The sequence below is a fragment of the Culex quinquefasciatus genome, chromosome 1, assembly GCF_015732765.1.
Source record: "Culex quinquefasciatus strain JHB chromosome 1, VPISU_Cqui_1.0_pri_paternal, whole genome shotgun sequence".
NCBI classification, from domain to species: domain Eukaryota; kingdom Metazoa; phylum Arthropoda; class Insecta; order Diptera; family Culicidae; genus Culex; species Culex quinquefasciatus.
Window position 1 is genome coordinate 116,833,745 of NC_051861.1, and position 19,389 is coordinate 116,853,133.

Consider the following 19,389-nt stretch of genomic DNA (forward strand, 5'->3'; position numbering starts at 1 on the left):
AAGGCCGATAATGATAAGGATTTTATTTTTTGCTCAGAATAAGTTTAAAATAAGGGAAAAGTCATTACAATAATCACTTAAAAAAATGAAATACTTTAAATCAAAAAATAAATATTGAAAACATCAAAAAATTAAGATTCATAAAAAGATAATTTATTGGAATGTTGATTTTTTTTAAATATCTAGATATTTTTTTGAATATCTTGATTTTTTTTAAATTTAGAATTTTTGTAGTATTAATTAGTTTAATGTTTTTTAATTTTTGATTTATTGAATTTCTGACAATGTGTAATTGTTTTCTTAAATCAGGGGTGCCCACTCATTTAGCCCTGCCAGTTCTGATTTTTCAGAAGCAGTGGCGGGCCGGAACTAATATTTGATAAAAGTTGAAAAAGCAAACCCATTTTTTTTTTTATGATTGGAAAGGTTTTTATGCTAAAAAAACGCCACTTTGGCCACTCTTGATCCGATCCCAGAGCATCGGAAAATTGTATGAAGAAATTTACGTAAAATCATATTTTGATCAAAGGAGGCTAAATAAGCAAAAAATCAAAAAAAAACCTCAACAAACGAAAAAAAAGGCAGAACGAAGTTTGTCGGGTAAGGCTAGTATTTTATAAAAAAAACATTCAAATTTTAATGGTCGATGCAATTTTTAAGTTTAATTTCCTCAACACTACAATATAAAAAAATCAATGAGACATGATAAAATTTATTCAAACGAAATTTTGATTCGAATATCCTATACAAAAAAAACTTCGTGCGTTGTTGTGCACCTTCAAATATAAAAAAATAAAATAATTTAAAAAACACACAGAATTTTGAAAAGTAAAACATCATAGATAAAATCATTTTCAATTTGTTATTCTTCGAAATTTAAAGCATATTAAAAATATATTTTTTGCTTCTTTATTTCATGACTCATTTTTTTTAATTTTAAAATATTTGCAGTGATCTAAAGTTCTGAAAAATACATAAGTTTTTGCTTATTTATTTATTTAAAAAATAGAAAACAACTTCAATATGAAAAAAAAAACACATTTAAAACTGAAAAATATTTAAATTTAGTGTCTTTTAGTACATTTTTAGACAACAATCCAAGTTTTTTCATAAATTTCACTACTTTATGAAATGGACAATTTTGGATTTTTGCACCATTTTTCAGTTTAAAAAAATAAATAAAGAAATTATAAGAATTAAATTCAAACATGAAGAATGTTGTATAAATATGTTAAAATTCGATCTCAAGCTTATTTTTTCAGACAATCAATTTATTTATTTAATATTTCATGAACAGCCTTATAGGCTGGTCATAGAACTATTTTGAAAAGCCATCATGGGCCGGATGAAATGGCTTCACGGGCCGGATCCAGCCCGCGGGCCGGACGTTGGGCAGGCCTGCCTTAAAATGACATGTTCCAACAAAATTTACATTTGAGTAACGTAAAATGGCAGAGTTTTAAAAAATTATTTAGTGTTTTTTTTTCGATGGAAAATACATTTTTTCGGAATTTTGAGTACGCCATTAAATCGAGCGTCTAATTTTACATAAAAGTTCCTTTGACACCAAATTTCTATGTCATCACCGTTTCAGGCTGCAAATTATTGAAAAACACCTTTTTTTTCGCATGTTCAAAAATGAAAGGGGTCGTACCGCCCCTCCGTCATGAGATATAAAAAAAGACCTCGGATTCATGATCAGGGACAAAAGTTACCCCTTAGAACAAAGTTTCACGCAAGTCGAAGAGGGGTCGGGGCAACTTTTCTCGATTTCGTGTGAGTTGGTAGAGAATTACCCAAGTAAGAAAATAAAAAAAAAATACGACAATTTTTTTTTGTCCCTGATTCGATTATCCGAAGTCCCATATAGACCTTCGGATAATCGAACTTCGGATAATCGAAACTTCGGATAATCGAGGCTACGGATAATCGAGTCTGGACTGTAGAGACTTTCAAAAACTTCAAAATGGAAATTCAATTCCGTAAAATCAAAAAAAATAGGAATGAAAAAGTTCAAAAATGAAAGATTAATCAGAAATTTAATAAATTAAAAATTATGTTTATTTGATTTAATTTTATGAGTTTTTGAATCTGAGATTAATTTTTTTAGAATTTTAAAATTAGAATTGTATTTCAGATAATAGTTGAAATTCACTCAAATGTTTTTCATATTAAATGCTTTCGATTTTCAAACAAAATCTAAATATTTTTGAGAAACTATGATATATTTTGAAAAATGTAGACAAAAATCATCAAAATTAAAAAAAATATACAAGGTATAGATTATCCGAAGTTCTAAGGATAATCGAATCATGAACAAATAAAACGTTATTTTCTTATTTGTTTCTCACCCAGTCGGCCTGGGTTCGATCCCAGACGGTCCCGGTGGCATTTTTCGAGACGAGATTTGTCTGATCACGCCTTCCGTCGGACGGGAAGTAAATGTTGGCCCCGGACTAACCTAAAAAGGTTAGGTCGTTAGCTCAGTCCAGGTGTAGGAGTCGTCTCCCTGGGTCCTGTCTCGGTCGCTGGTAGGCAGTTGGACTAACAATCCAAAGGTCGTCAGTTCGAATCCTGGGGTGGATGGAAGCTTAGGTGTAAAAAGAGGTTTGCAATTGCCTCAACAATCAAGCCTTCGGATACCTAGTTTCGAGTAGGAATCTCGCAATCGAGAACGCCAAGGCAATGCTGTAGAGCGAATAATTTGATTTCTTATTTGTTTGCTTTTAACATCAAATTCGGCATCTGCAACCACATTTTAGATAAATTTGCACAATACAAAATGCACAATGATTACCATTTTGGAATCTAAAAATTCTAAATTATATTATTGACCATTTTTGCGCAAGCGGCTCAAAGGGGCAACATAACAGGTGCATTGCCAGGCAAGCTAGCACACACCGGTTTTTTGGGAAAGTTTCTCCAAATTTAAAGAAGATATTAGTTCCGAAAATTGGTAAGAACTGGAACTCCATACATTTTGACGATTTTTCACAAACTTCAAAGGCTTAAAGGTAGGTGTTCCCGTTGTCAGAAAAAACTCAAATTTGATTTCAGGGGGTAGCCCCGAGTAAGCCCAGATTTGGACTACCCTAACCAATGTAATGCTAAAACCACGAGGTGAATGAGATGTTACTGAATGGAACGATGTTCAAATCTGCAGCTCTATTTTTAAATATTGAATCCATAATCTACAAAAACTGAGCCCGGCAATAGACAGACAAATTACTTAGTTTGATCAATCCGTGGTTGATTCTCTATACAAACTATTTCTTAAAAGAGAACACACGAGCATCGATTTGAGATTTTTTTAGGTAGTCCAATTCCAAAAAGTTGGGAAAAATTTCGGGGGGGGCTGCAGCCCGGTAGCCCCCCCCCTGGCTACGGGCCTGACAGACCCCCAACGAAATATATCGAATCAGATCTTCAAAAGTAGGAAAATAGCCCCTCTTTAACTTGCCGTTATTTTGCCAAAAAAAATGTACTGCTATATGTTGTAAATTCAAAGAATTATATTTTTAAACTTATAAAAAGACACAAGTTAAAAAATCTTTCTGATGATATTTTTTTTAATAAGATTTTTGTAAAAAATCGAAAATGTGGGCAAAAATGCACACCTGCAGAACATATTTTTAAAAGCCTGAAATTTCTTCTACATTCTCCTTAATTTGTCTTTAATGATTTGGGTGTTGAGAAAGTGACACCTCATTTTTTAACTGGCAATATCTTGGAAACTTTCGAGTCGATTCGATATCAATGTTAAAAATAAATCTTTTGTAAACATTTCTGCTGTTTTTATAAAAAAAAAAACATAATGAAAAATAAAAAAATAAGTGTTTTAAGGCTTTTCTAATTATTACTGTTTTAAAAATTAAAAAAAAAAACTATTAATTTTATACGACACGGAAAATAAGCATTGAAATAACGATCAAGAATTACAACAATTCAATGGAAAACTCTTTTTGCGAACATTTACTAAAACTGAACAGATTCTTGTATTAATCCAAACAAAATGATTCTAAACGCAACTGAATGCTGCATTTTAAATTGATTTCAGTTGATTGAACTAAAATTTTCATTGAAAATTTGATTTTTTTTGCCCCCTGATTTTTCGGCCACACGCAAAAAAGACGACACCCGAAATCGTGAACTTATGTTCTTGAATTTAAGAACCTTGAAGAAATATATTCACGTTTATAGTGCAAATACACCATAGGGGAGGTGGGGGTAAGACTGCCAGGCGGTGTAAGACGGCCATGCGCTTGTTTTACTACTAAACATGATAAAAGTTACCCAAATATCTAATGATATTGTACCTTAGGCTAAATAAGTTACTTTGAGCCACTTTTTGCAAAACTAAATAGTGGTTTGTAAACAAAATTTTGATAATTAAGAAAAAAAATGCCGTAATCACCAGTGTGTCGTAATATTTATCATTTGAAAAAAGTTCTTTGAATATAAACTGTTTTAAAAACATTTTGGAGCATATTACTAAAAGCTTTTCATTTCGCAGTCATGGTGATAATGTCACCAGATACAAACATTAGATTTTTATGAATTGGGTAATTCTCCGCCAACTCACACAGCAGTTGCCCCGACCCCTCTTCGATTTGCGTGAAACTTTGTCCTAAGGGGTAACTTTTGTCCCTGATCACGAATCCGAGATCCGTTTTTTGATATCTCGTGACGGAGGAGCGGTACGACCCCTTCCATTTTTGAACATGCGAAAAAAGAGGTGTTTTTCAATAATTTGCAGCCTGAAACGGTGATGAGATAGAAATTTGGTGTCAAAGGGACTTTTATGTAAAATTAGACGCCCGATTTGATGGCGTACTCAGAATTCCGAAAAAACGTATTTTTCATCGAAAAAAACACTAAAAAAGTTTAAAAAATTGTCCCATTTTCCGTTACTCGACTGTAAAAAATTTTGGATCATGTTATTTTATGGGAAATTTAATGTACTTTTCGAATCTACATTGTCCCAGAAGGGTCATTTTTTCATTTAGAACAAAATTTTTCATTTTAAAATTTCGTGTTTTTTCTAACTTTGCAGAGTTATTTTTTAGAGTGTAACAATGTTCTACAAAGTTGTAGAACAGACAATTACAAAAAATTTGATATATAGACATAATGGGTTTGCTTATAAACATCACGAGTTATCGCGATTTTACGAAAAAAAGTTTTGAAAAAGTTGGTCGTCATCGATCATGGCCGTTCATGGTCACCCGCGACAGACACGGACGACGAAACAAAGAGAAACGCAAAAAGTAACTTTTTCAAAACTTTTTTTTTGTAAAATCGCGATAACTTGTGATGTTTATGAGCAAACTCCTTATGTCTATATATCAAATTTTTTGTAATTGTCTGCTCTACAACTTTGTAGAACATTGTTACACTCTAAAAAATAACCCTGCAAAGTTAGAAAAAACACGAAATTTTAAAATGAAAAATTTTGTTCTAAATGAAAAAATGACCCTTCTGGGTCAATGTAGATTCGAAAAGTACATTAAATTTCCCATAAAATGACATGTTCCAAAATTTTTACAGTCGAGTAACGGAAAATGGGAGAATTTAAAACTTTTTAGTGTTTTTCGATGAAAATACGTTTTTCGGAATTCTGAGTACGCCATCAAACCGGGCGTCTAATTTTACATAAAATCTCTTTGACACCAAATTTCTCATTTTCAGGCTGCAAATTATTGAAAAACACCTCTTTTTCGCATGTTCAAAAATGGAAGGGTCGTACCGCCCTCCGTCACGAGATATCAAACGGATCTCGGATCGTCAACAGTTAGGACAAAGTTTCACGCAAATCGAAGAGGGGTCGGGGCAACTTTTCCCGATTTCGTGTGAGTTGGTAGAGAATTACCCAATTTTTATCATAGTTATCTAAGTTGCAAAATACGGTGGCCGTCTTACCCCCGCAAGAGGAGGAAGGATCGAAAATGCACATTTTTTTTTAAATCAATAAAAAGTAAAGAAAAGTTTATTTTAAAGACACAAGTTAGGTAATTTCTTTAAATGTGACTTCCAACTAGGATCTGTACTAAGTTGGGGTTGAAAATAATGGTTTATTTTGATTTGAAATGAGTTTTTACCTTAGGGTGGCCGTCTTACCCCCATCTCCCCTACTCATGAATAAGTTCCTTCGTGGTTCTCATATTCATGAACAATATTCACGATTTTGAGAACTGATTTTTTTTCTGTGCACACATTAAGGGGGGGGGGGTGAGGGGGGTTGTAACATAAATAACATAAAATAAATAAAATTTGTTCCAGCCTAATTTTAACTAATATCTCCTGCTTTTTATTTTAAAATAAGTATGCAGTCTTAAGCTAACTGGGAAACTCCTGAAAAGATATTTTTTTCCATTTTTAATGTTAGCAATTCTCTTTGTCTAAAATATAAAATTACAGAAAATTTCCTGTTAGCAATTCTCTTTGTCTAAAAATTAAAATTACAGAAAATTTTCTGTGCCTTTTGGCATTTTTTTTAATTAAAAATATGACTCTATTTTGAAGTATCAAAAATATACTAATTTTTACAAGAAATTACTCCTCAACGCATCTGATTTTGATTGCAAATTTGATTACACTTTTAAAATTAAAAACGTTACTTAATCCACCTTTAGGTGGTTGGTGCCTTCCTCTCATTTGTAGAGTGATTCCAAACCCCCTAAAGTGTCGCCATGGTTTATGGATGGCCCCTAACGTGATCGCAGCACCAAAGAGGTCCTAACAAAAATAAGTGATGAGTAAAAAAAACAGACTGCTTACAGACTTTTTCTCAAGATTTTACATACACCGCCGTGGGGAAACAGATTGAGGTTATGTAAATCTAGCGCATTTTTTTTTAAGCTGCTTGTAATTTTAGATAGGTAAGTCAGATTTTGAAAATTCTTAATCCACAAGAAAAGTCATCTCAGAACCTTTCTAAAAATATATAATATGGCAGGTTTCCATGCAAAAACCACCCTTTTTGCAACTTGTGAAATTTATATGCAGCAGTTTTTTAAGCATAACTGTGCTTTACTAAATCTTATAAATTTCAATAGGGACTAATGGGACCCCAAAACGAATCGAATGAGGCCAATACGGTCAAAATCGGCTCAGTCAGTGACGAGATATTCCAGTGACATTGATTCGGTACTCAGCTGGTGATTCTGAGTCGATATGTATAAATGACGGTAGGTCTAGGAGGTCTAATTAAAAAGTTCATTTTTCGAGTGATTTTTTAGCCTTTCCTCAGTAAGGTGAGGAAGACAAAAAGAGTACATATTCAGTATTTTTACAAAATCATAAGTTTTTCAAATATGTTTAGTTGTCCGTGCATCTTTATGACTGAAAAATTTCTCTTAAAAAATAGAAAAATAAGAAAATATTTTTTTTTTTGGAAATTTGACTATCTGTAAATAAAAATTAATAAAACATATTTTTTTAAGAGTGTTTATCTCAGCAACCATCAGTTCGATCAACAAAGTCAAAAAGGAAATTGTAGGATATTTAGTTAGCTTTGCGAAAATGTTTGTTGCAAGAGTGAATTTTCTTCAAGAAGTAATTGAAAATTAAATTTTTTAAGAAAAAAAAATCACCTAAAAAATGCTTAGGGGAAATATACCCATTTTAATCACTCTAAGCCGTTCGACCAATTCTCATCACTTTCGCCGTTTTCCGCTATTAAATCAACATTTTCAGATATATCAACGATCGAAAGTTGCTTGCTCACTTTTATTTGCGCTATTTATTACTTAGGAACAGTCAAAAACACTTTATGAAAGCTGGAATACATGATCAAAGTGCTGATAGGCTGATAATAGAAATAGGCTGACAAAGGGTATAGTTCCCCTTTAACCTGAAAGTTGTGCATTTTATCAAAAAATGTGTAGGCATTTTTGATTCTAAATTTGATTTAGCATCTTCACAGAGCTTCTTTTCTAAATTATTCTCCTCACCTCTTACGCTGAAGACACTAAATCAGAAAATCTCTTCTTATTTTCACTAAATTTCACAAATTTTATTTCATATTTGGCCAATTTAAATTATATTTGATGTTTTGAACTCCCTTTCAATATTTTCGTTCAGTATCTGGGAGCGAAAGAAAATATTGTTCAATAAATTTCATTACGTTTATATTTCCATTTTGAATCAAGTGGCTTTTAGAAAAAAAATGTTTGACCACAGATCAGTTGATGACGTAGAATGGAGAATTTTTATTTTTATGAATTCTTTTTTTTTCAAATTTATGGAAGCATAACTGTAATCATGTATAAAGGATTCTGTACCGCCATCTGAGGTGAATCGGGCCACGTGGGGCGAACCGAGACAGCTGTTTAAGCCTTGTTACTGCACAATATTTGTATGTTTTTTCTAGGGATCAGATAGAACAGGCACAGATTAACACAATTAGTGCATCGAATTCCAAATTTCAAGCGTTTAAGTGCTCTAAAACCTACTGTCCCTGTTCAGACTGTAGTCCCGATTCGCCCCAGATGATGGTATACCTTTTGGTTGAAAATTTTGCCTGAATTTTATTTCCAGAAAGCTTGTAATTTGACTTACTAGTCCAAAATCTTGACGACCCTTGATCTATGCTCTATAACACCAAAGAAATCTTTAAAAAAAAAAAAACAAAATGACCTAAGTTTCAGCTTCACCACATTCGCTTGTTATTCATCGTGACTGCTCTATCTTGCCACTTGCCCATAACAATTCGTTCAGTATGTAGCAAATAAACAGTTCAACTAATTATGCTCAAGGTTCAGCTCGTGCAATTTAACCACAAAAAAACCCCACAAGAATCTAAGCCAATGTCAGACGACCACAAATGCTGTAGTGTACAGCTCACTTCACCACGATCCCACCACACACTCGCTTCTTCCAATCTCTTCCGATTGCCTAGCCGGGACTTGACTTGACCTAGAACAACCGTCTGTTCTCCACGCACAATTCCACACGCTCGTACACACTTCTTTTTGATTGATCACTTCCACTTGATGTTGAGGTGACCTTCTACCGTCACCACATTTCTAACCTTTTTGATGTTTACAGAAATACACAACACAATTCTTCACTCCAAATCACCCGTCCTTGATCTCTCACTTTCTGGGTTTAGATAATCAGGGCGATATCTGCGCACACGTGCGTGGAGTTCTGGAGCTCCCCAATTCGATCACGTTCTCTTGAACTCTTCTCAACGGCGCCGCTTCGAGCAGTCCGTTCCCTCCAACGGAACACACTTCGGTAACCTCCTTTCGCCGAAACGGCAGCTGTCAGAAGTAACAGAAGCAAAAACAACAGTCAAGTTCACGATCTCGAGAGCTCGTCGAGAACAGTTCACCAGAATCCTTGATCTTTCAGCTGCGAGTACGGAGTACTCGTGAGGTGACCCGCTGATCGCAGTAGGCCTCGGTTATCACCACCTCCTCCAATCCACCGACGATCTCGTCGCAGGTGGCCTTGATTCGGTCGTTTCGGGAGAAACTGTTCCACCCGGCTACCTCGATTCCGTCTCTTCCGATTTTTTAAATTTTATTTTTATTCGCCGAGTTTCACATTCACACACACTGGCACTGGCAGACACCTTTCTTCCTTTCCACCTTTGATCCGGCTTTCGCTATCAACAATCACCCTCCCCCTCGCGTGGCTTCTTTTTGACGTTTTGTGCACCACTGCGGCCGGAATTTCACCCGACTATTTTGGCCACTGACCGAATTTCCACCTGCTTGCGCGTTTGACAGTTGCGCACCTTCAACGCAGTACACTTTGACCCCCGCTGTCAGCCCGCATACCTTGACGTAACAACACACGCGTTGATCTTCACTTAACGACCCTGTTGGTCCCCTTCGGGGCCAGGAACCTGCTCTGCACCAGTTCCACTAAGACCTACTTCTCCGCGTCCGATAAGGCTGGTGGCGCTCAAAGAAATTATGTGTTACCACTGTGCAGGTTGGGTTCCCCCTCGGGGCAACTTCTCTCCGCGGTATCTCGGTGGAAAAAACCGGAATCTGCGCTACGGACAGGAAGGTGAGAGCGCGCGATTACACGACTGCGGAGCGAACGATTGCGACTGCAAGACTGACGGGGCAAGTGACCGCAGCAGGCGCTGCGCGTCGCACGGGGAGCTCCGAGGAGAACTCGCCGGAGCCCAGGTGAGTGGCGCACAGGTGAGTGGTTGGGGCTTGAGGAAGTCGCGCGCGATGTTGAGGAGTTTCGGTTGCAACGCGCGGTCGAAGCGCGATGTTCAAGAAGTGCACTCAAGACAGCTCAAGACATGTGCGAAGAAGAGTGTCTCTGAAGATCACTCAGCTTATGGTTGTTAGGGTGGCAAGGTGTTGGAGAAGCAAGGTTGGACGAATTAGTGAAATCATAGTTCCTGATGAGTAAAAATCAAGTAAAAATACTTATATCATATATAAAATTAAATAAAAAGTACAGACGAAAAACATTTGACAATATAAAAAAAATGCCTAAAAAGTTTGGTTTTACCCATCAATCTAACTTATACAACCATGGCACAGCCTACGAATCCAAATCACACTGAAGAATGCTACTACTAACAACCATTATCCAAAGGCCAGGCCTACTGCGTTACGTTAACCGCGAAGGTGATTTGTTGCAACGACATTCAACATGCAAATCTTTATGGCATCCTGATGTTTTGGTACAATTTGGAAACAAAGGTGCACCTGACATGTCAAAAAACTTGAAAAAATATTTCAATCAGCAAAAGGACCACTCCTTAATTAAAAAACAATTTACAATATCATCAGACAATTTCGTAGACATGATTGCAGTTTGGACAATCGTTTGGTAAATCTTTAATAATTTAAGAAGAAAATTTAAGTTAGTTTAGGATCTAAAACCAAGATTTAAAGATAATCTTTTTTTTATTTTAATGAAATTAATGTTTGAAAGACATATTGAGGCAGTCTGTAATCGATTACTCTAAGTCTTTTTTTTTTTTGGCTCAAATATAAGCCCAAAATACGGTGATGCAATATTGAGACAAATAATATGGTAATGCAACAGGCAATCGACCACTTAAATTCGACTTATTCAGGGTTGATAACTTCGTAAAAAAGTTTTTCCTTTACAGTCCAGACTCGATTATCAAAATTTCACTTCGGATAATCGAATCACAATTTTTTTTTTCGTTGACTTATTTTTGATTGTCGTGCTTCAGTACGACCTCTAAACTACTCTGAAGTGATTTAGATCAAGTATTGAAATTTGACTAAAATGGGCTCGCAGAACTCGAATTTAATGCTAAAATCGTCGCAGAACTCGAATTTAATGCTAAAATAAGAAATAAAAAAAAGAAATTCGAAAAAATTCCATCGTCATCCGATTATTTGAAGTCCCATACATAACTTCGGAAAATCTGGAGTCGAGTTTGGACTGTATTAGATTATCCGATGCTTTGAAAACCGTGGGTTCGAATTATCAATTCTGATATTAAATGTAATACTCATGTAGAGGAGAGTGGGGAGACTTGATCCCCGGGGACACTTGATCCCGTTGATTTTTTTTAAATTTTAGTCACCGCCATTTTAGCGGCCATCTTGGAGTTGTGTATTTTTTTTTTAAATTTAGCATAATTTCTGTGTTCTACTATTTTCTAATGAAAACTAGAACAAGAAAAATGAAAGGATGAAAAATTCTTTCAATTATGGGTGAATTTAGGCTGCATGCATGAAACTATATATGTTTGAAAGAATAAATAAAAAAACTACGTTAAAAAATTAAATAAGACAGAAATTTCTTCAAAAAATGATTGAGTTCAGTATTTTAATAAACTTTTTAATGAACTGCTCATGTTTGACAAAATATTAAAAAACAAACTCAATCAAAAATAAGAGAGCGTTATTTTATTACGTAACGCAGTAAATTTATTTTAAAAAATAACTCAAATTGGTTAGGATAGCACAAATTTACTTGATGATTTAAATCTACATCTATATGAAAATCTTCTTCTCTATCAAAATTTATACATTCAGAGTAAATTTTTAAAACAACCTTTAACTCATGGGTTTTCTATACAAGAAATAAACATAAAACACCGATTATCACCTTAATCAGTCATTAATGAGCATGAGCATGAGCATGAGCATGGTTGACTGCCAATGAGCTGCTACTCCGTTATTGACAGATCAGCTGAAATTAAACAATGAATCAAAAATGATCAGTGGGAGCCAACCATCCGTTCACTGTTTAACCACTGAAGATCCCTACTTTATTAGTCAATACCGGCGCCCTCCCAAGAAGCCTGCAGTTCAACGAAAGGGAGGAATGTTAGTCCGATAGTTGAAGTTGCAGACTCATCAAGCACATAGTTTTTCGCTATATACTTGTTGATACCGCTTGAGACCGTTGAATCCACAGCATCTCCTTCAAGCATCACGTGAATAATATTTTTTTGGGTTAGTAGGATAAGGTATTGGCTTTTCGATGCCTCCCGAGCTACGACGCTATGGGGAGGACTTTCATAACAGACCCGTCGGCGAGCCTTCCGAGCAACGATGCTATGGGAAGGTCTTTCTGGTTAACACACAAAATCACTCACACACAGTTATTTTGCTCCACTATTAACTCGACGATCAAAAATGTCAGTGCGTCTTTCGATCTTTATATAGAAATAGTTATTTCACCGCAAAAAAATAAAACCTTATTCAAAAAATTAAAACTCAATCCACCCGACGCCGTGCCTTCCGATCAACGAAAATCACAAAAAATCACTTTTCACTCTGAATATTGTTTAACGACCACGCGCTCCCTTTGCCAATTATGCACTGATGCCGCTGCATTTTCAGAGGGTAATCTTCTCCTCGCAGCACACAATTCACGACAAAAATGCGAAACAAAAGACACAAAAAAAAACACTTTTCACTACGAATATTGTTTTACGACCACGCGCTCCCTTTGCCAATTATGCACTGATGCCGCTGCATTTTCAGAGGGTAATCTTCTCCTCGCAGCACACAATTCACGACAAAAATGCGAAACAAAAGACACAAAAAAATCACTTTTCACTACGAATATTGTTTCACGACCACGCGCTCCCTTTGCCAATTATGCACTGATGCCGCTGCATTTTCAGAGGGTAATCTTCTCCTCGCAGCACACAATTCACGACAAAAATGCGAAACAAAAGGCACAAAAAAAAATCACTTTTCACTCCGAATATTGTTTTACGACCACGCGCTCCCTTTGCCAATTATGCACTGATGCCGCTGCATTTTCAGAGGGTAATCTTCTCCTCGCAGCACACAATTCACGACAAAAATGCGAAACAAAAGACACAAAAAAAAACACTTTTCACTACGAATATTGTTTTACGACCACGCGCTCCCTTTGCCAATTATGCACTGATGCCGCTGCATTTTCAGAGGGTAATCTTCTCCTCGCAGCACACAATTCACGACAAAATGCGAAACAAAGACACAAAAAAACACTTTTCACTACGAATATTGTTTAACGACCACGCGCTCCCTTTGCCACTGATGCCGCTGCATTTTCAGAGGGTAATCTTCTCCTCGCAGCACACAATTCACGACAAAATGCGAAACAAAGACACAAAAAAACACTTTTCACTACGAATATTGTTTTACGACCACGCGCTCCCTTTGCCAATTATGCACTGATGCCGCTGCATTTTCAGAGGGTAATCTTCTCCTCGCAGCACACAATTCACGACAAAAATGCGAAACAAAAGACACAAAAAAACACTTTTCACTACGAATATTGTTTTACGACCACGCGCTCCCTTTGCCAATTATGCACTGATGCCGCTGCATTTTCAGAGGGTAATCTTCTCCTCGCAGCACACAATTCACGACAAAAATGCGAAACAAAAGACACAAAAAAACACTTTTCACTACGAATATTGTTTAACGACCACGCGCTCCTTTGCCACTGATGCCGCTGCATTTTCAGAGGGTAATCTTCTCCTCGCAGCACACAATTCACGACAAAATGCGAAACAAAGACACAAAAAAACACTTTTCACTACGAATATTGTTTTACGACCACGCGCTCCCTTTGCCAATTATGCACTGATGCCGCTGCATTTTCAGAGGGTAATCTTCTCCTCGCAGCACACAATTCACGACAAAAATGCGAAACAAAAGGCACAAAAAAAAATCACTTTTCACTCCGAATATTGTTTAACGACCACGCGCTCCCTTTGCCAATTATGCACTGATGCCGCTGCATTTTCAGAGGGTAATCTTCTCCTCGCAGCACACAATTCACGACAAAAATGCGAAACAAAAGACACAAAAAAAAACACTTTTCACTACGAATATTGTTTTACGACCACGCGCTCCCTTTGCCAATTATGCACTGATGCCGCTGCATTTTCAGAGGGTAATCTTCTCCTCGCAGCACACAATTCACGACAAAAATGCGAAACAAAAGGCACAAAAAAAAATCACTTTTCACTCCGAATATTGTTTTACGACCACGCGCTCCCTTTGCCAATTATGCACTGATGCCGCTGCATTTTCAGAGGGTAATCTTCTCCTCGCAGCACACAATTCACGACAAAAATGCGAAACAAAAGACACAAAAAAAAACACTTTTCACTACGAATATTGTTTTACGACCACGCGCTCCCTTTGCCAATTATGCACTGATGCCGCTGCATTTTCAGAGGGTAATCTTCTCCTCGCAGCACACAATTCACGACAAAAATGCGAAACAAAAGACACAAAAAAAAACACTTTTCACTACGAATATTGTTTAACGACCACGCGCTCCCTTTGCCACTGATGCCGCTGCATTTTCAGAGGGTAATCTTCTCCTCGCAGCACACAATTCACGACAAAAATGCGAAACAAAAGACACAAAAAAAAACACTTTTCACTACGAATATTGTTTTACGACCACGCGCTCCCTTTGCCAATTATGCACTGATGCCGCTGCATTTTCAGAGGGTAATCTTCTCCTCGCAGCACACAATTCACGACAAAAATGCGAAACAAAAGACACAAAAAAAAACACTTTTCACTACGAATATTGTTTTACGACCACGCGCTCCCTTTGCCAATTATGCACTGATGCCGCTGCATTTTCAGAGGGTAATCTTCTCCTCGCAGCACACAATTCACGACAAAAATGCGAAACAAAAGACACAAAAAAAAACACTTTTCACTACGAATATTGTTTAACGACCACGCGCTCCTTTGCCACTGATGCCGCTGCATTTTCAGAGGGTAATCTTCTCCTCGCAGCACACAATTCACGACAAAAATGCGAAACAAAAGACACAAAAAAAAACACTTTTCACTACGAATATTGTTTTACGACCACGCGCTCCCTTTGCCAATTATGCACTGATGCCGCTGCATTTTCAGAGGGTAATCTTCTCCTCGCAGCACACAATTCACGACAAAAATGCGAAACAAAAGGCACAAAAAAAAATCACTTTTCACTCCGAATATTGTTTAACGACCACGCGCTCCCTTTGCCAATTATGCACTGATGCCGCTGCATTTTCAGAGGGTAATCTTCTCCTCGCAGCACACAATTCACGACAAAAATGCGAAACAAAAGACACAAAAAAAAACACTTTTCACTACGAATATTGTTTTACGACCACGCGCTCCTTTGCCACTGATGCCGCTGCATTTTCAGAGGGTAATCTTCTCCTCGCAGCACACAATTCACGACAAAATGCGAAACAAAGACACAAAAAAACACTTTTCACTACGAATATTGTTTAACGACCACGCGCTCCTTTGCCACTGATGCCGCTGCATTTTCAGAGGGTAATCTTCTCCTCGCAGCACACAATTCACGACAAAATGCGAAACAAAAAGACACAAAAAAACACTTTTCACTACGAATATTGTTTAACGACCACGCGCTCCCTTTGCCACTGATGCCGCTGCATTTTCAGAGGGTAATCTTCTCCTCGCAGCACACAATTCACGACAAAAATGCGAAACAAAAGACACAAAAAAATCACTTTTCACTACGAATATTGTTTTACGACCACGCGCTCCCTTTGCCAATTATGCACTGATGCCGCTGCCTTTCAGAGGGTAATCTTCTCCTCGCAGCACACAATTCACGACAAAAATGCGAAACAAAAGACACAAAAAAAAAAACACTTTTCACTACGAATATTGTTTAACGACCACGCGCTCCCTTTGCCACTGATGCCGCTGCATTTTCAGAGGGTAATCTTCTCCTCGCAGCACACAATTCACGACAAAAATGCGAAACAAAAGACACAAAAAAATCACTTTTCACTACGAATATTGTTTTACGACCACGCGCTCCCTTTGCCAATTATGCACTGATGCCGCTGCATTTTCAGAGGGTAATCTTCTCCTCGCAGCACACAATTCACGACAAAAATGCGAAACAAAAGACACAAAAAAAAACACTTTTCACTACGAATATTGTTTTACGACCACGCGCTCCCTTTGCCAATTATGCACTGATGCCGCTGCATTTTCAGAGGGTAATCTTCTCCTCGCAGCACACAATTCACGACAAAAATGCGAAACAAAAGACACAAAAAAAAACACTTTTCACTACGAATATTGTTTTACGACCACGCGCTCCCTTTGCCAATTATGCACTGATGCCGCTGCATTTTCAGAGGGTAATCTTCTCCTCGCAGCACACAATTCACGACAAAAATGCGAAACAAAAGACACAAAAAAAAACACTTTTCACTACGAATATTGTTTAACGACCACGCGCTCCTTTGCCACTGATGCCGCTGCATTTTCAGAGGGTAATCTTCTCCTCGCAGCACACAATTCACGACAAAATGCGAAACAAAAGACACAAAAAAAAACACTTTTCACTACGAATATTGTTTTACGACCACGCGCTCCCTTTGCCAATTATGCACTGATGCCGCTGCATTTTCAGAGGGTAATCTTCTCCTCGCAGCACACAATTCACGACAAAAATGCGAAACAAAAGACACAAAAAAAAACACTTTTCACTACGAATATTGTTTTACGACCACGCGCTCCCTTTGCCAATTATGCACTGATGCCGCTGCATTTTCAGAGGGTAATCTTCTCCTCGCAGCACACAATTCACGACAAAAATGCGAAACAAAAGACACAAAAAAAAACACTTTTCACTCCGAATATTGTTTAACGACCACGCGCTCCCTTTGCCAATTATGCACTGATGCCGCTGCATTTTCAGAGGGTAATCTTCTCCTCGCAGCACACAATTCACGACAAAAATGCGAAACAAAAGACACAAAAAAAAACACTTTTCACTACGAATATTGTTTTACGACCACGCGCTCCCTTTGCCAATTATGCACTGATGCCGCTGCATTTTCAGAGGGTAATCTTCTCCTCGCAGCACACAATTCACGACAAAAATGCGAAACAAAAGACACAAAAAAAAACACTTTTCACTACGAATATTGTTTTACGACCACGCGCTCCCTTTGCCAATTATGCACTGATGCCGCTGCATTTTCAGAGGGTAATCTTCTCCTCGCAGCACACAATTCACGACAAAAATGCGAAACAAAAGACACAAAAAAAAACACTTTTCACTACGAATATTGTTTAACGACCACGCGCTCCTTTGCCACTGATGCCGCTGCATTTTCAGAGGGTAATCTTCTCCTCGCAGCACACAATTCACGACAAAAATGCGAAACAAAAGACACAAAAAAAAACACTTTTCACTACGAATATTGTTTTACGACCACGCGCTCCCTTTGCCAATTATGCACTGATGCCGCTGCATTTTCAGAGGGTAATCTTCTCCTCGCAGCACACAATTCACGACAAAAATGCGAAACAAAAGGCACAAAAAAAAATCACTTTTCACTCCGAATATTGTTTAACGACCACGCGCTCCCTTTGCCAATTATGCACTGATGCCGCTGCATTTTCAGAGGGTAATCTTCTCCTCGCAGCACACAATTCACGACAAAATGCGAAACAAAGACACAAAAAAACACTTTTCACTACGAATATTGTTTAACGACCACGCGCTCCCTTTGCCACTGATGCCGCTGCATTTTCAGAGGGTAATCTTCTCCTCGCAGCACACAATTCACGACAAAAATGCGAAACAAAAGACACAAAAAAAAACACTTTTCACTACGAATATTGTTTAACGACCACGCGCTCCTTTGCCACTGATGCCGCTGCATTTTCAGAGGGTAATCTTCTCCTCGCAGCACACAATTCACGACAAAAATGCGAAACAAAAGACACAAAAAAAAACACTTTTCACTACGAATATTGTTTTACGACCACGCGCTCCCTTTGCCAATTATGCACTGATGCCGCTGCATTTTCAGAGGGTAATCTTCTCCTCGCAGCACACAATTCACGACAAAAATGCGAAACAAAAGACACAAAAAAAAACACTTTTCACTCCGAATATTGTTTAACGACCACGCGCTCCCTTTGCCACTGATGCCGCTGCATTTTCAGAGGGTAATCTTCTCCTCGCAGCACACAATTCACGACAAAAATGCGAAACAAAAGACACAAAAAAAAACACTTTTCACTACGAATATTGTTTTACGACCACGCGCTCCCTTTGCCAATTATGCACTGATGCCGCTGCATTTTCAGAGGGTAATCTTCTCCTCGCAGCACACAATTCACGACAAAAATGCGAAACAAAAGGCACAAAAAAAAATCACTTTTCACTCCGAATATTGTTTAACGACCACGCGCTCCCTTTGCCAATTATGCACTGATGCCGCTGCATTTTCAGAGGGTAATCTTCTCCTCGCAGCACACAATTCACGACAAAAATGCGAAACAAAAGACACAAAAAAAAACACTTTTCACTACGAATATTGTTTAACGACCACGCGCTCCCTTTGCCACTGATGCCGCTGCATTTTCAGAGGGTAATCTTCTCCTCGCAGCACACAATTCACGACAAAAATGCGAAACAAAAGACACAAAAAAAAACACTTTTCACTACGAATATTGTTTAACGACCACGCGCTCCCTTTGCCACTGATGCCGCTGCATTTTCAGAGGGTAATCTTCTCCTCGCAGCACACAATTCACGACAAAAATGCGAAACAAAAGACACAAAAAAAAACACTTTTCACTACGAATATTGTTTTACGACCACGCGCTCCCTTTGCCAATTATGCACTGATGCCGCTGCATTTTCAGAGGGTAATCTTCTCCTCGCAGCACACAATTCACGACAAAAATGCGAAACAAAAGACACAAAAAAAAACACTTTTCACTCCGAATATTGTTTAACGACCACGCGCTCCCTTTGCCAATTATGCACTGATGCCGCTGCATTTTCAGAGGGTAATCTTCTCCTCGCAGCACACAATTCACGACAAAAATGCGAAACAAAAGACACAAAAAAAAACACTTTTCACTACGAATATTGTTTAACGACCACGCGCTC

General features: G+C 37.6%; 1 protein-coding gene across 1 annotated transcript in view; it reads right to left on the reverse strand.

Moving 5' to 3' along the window:
• LOC6052863 (glutaredoxin domain-containing cysteine-rich protein CG31559) overlaps window positions 1-10,059 on the reverse strand; it is a 133,849-nt gene extending 123,790 nt beyond the window's left edge. The window contains exon 1 of the mRNA XM_038248214.1: window positions 9,789-10,059. The gene's annotated coding sequence lies outside the window, so the exon portion shown is untranslated. The remainder of the gene's footprint in view (window positions 1-9,788) is intronic.
• Window positions 10,060-19,389: the final 9,330 nt, after the last annotated feature.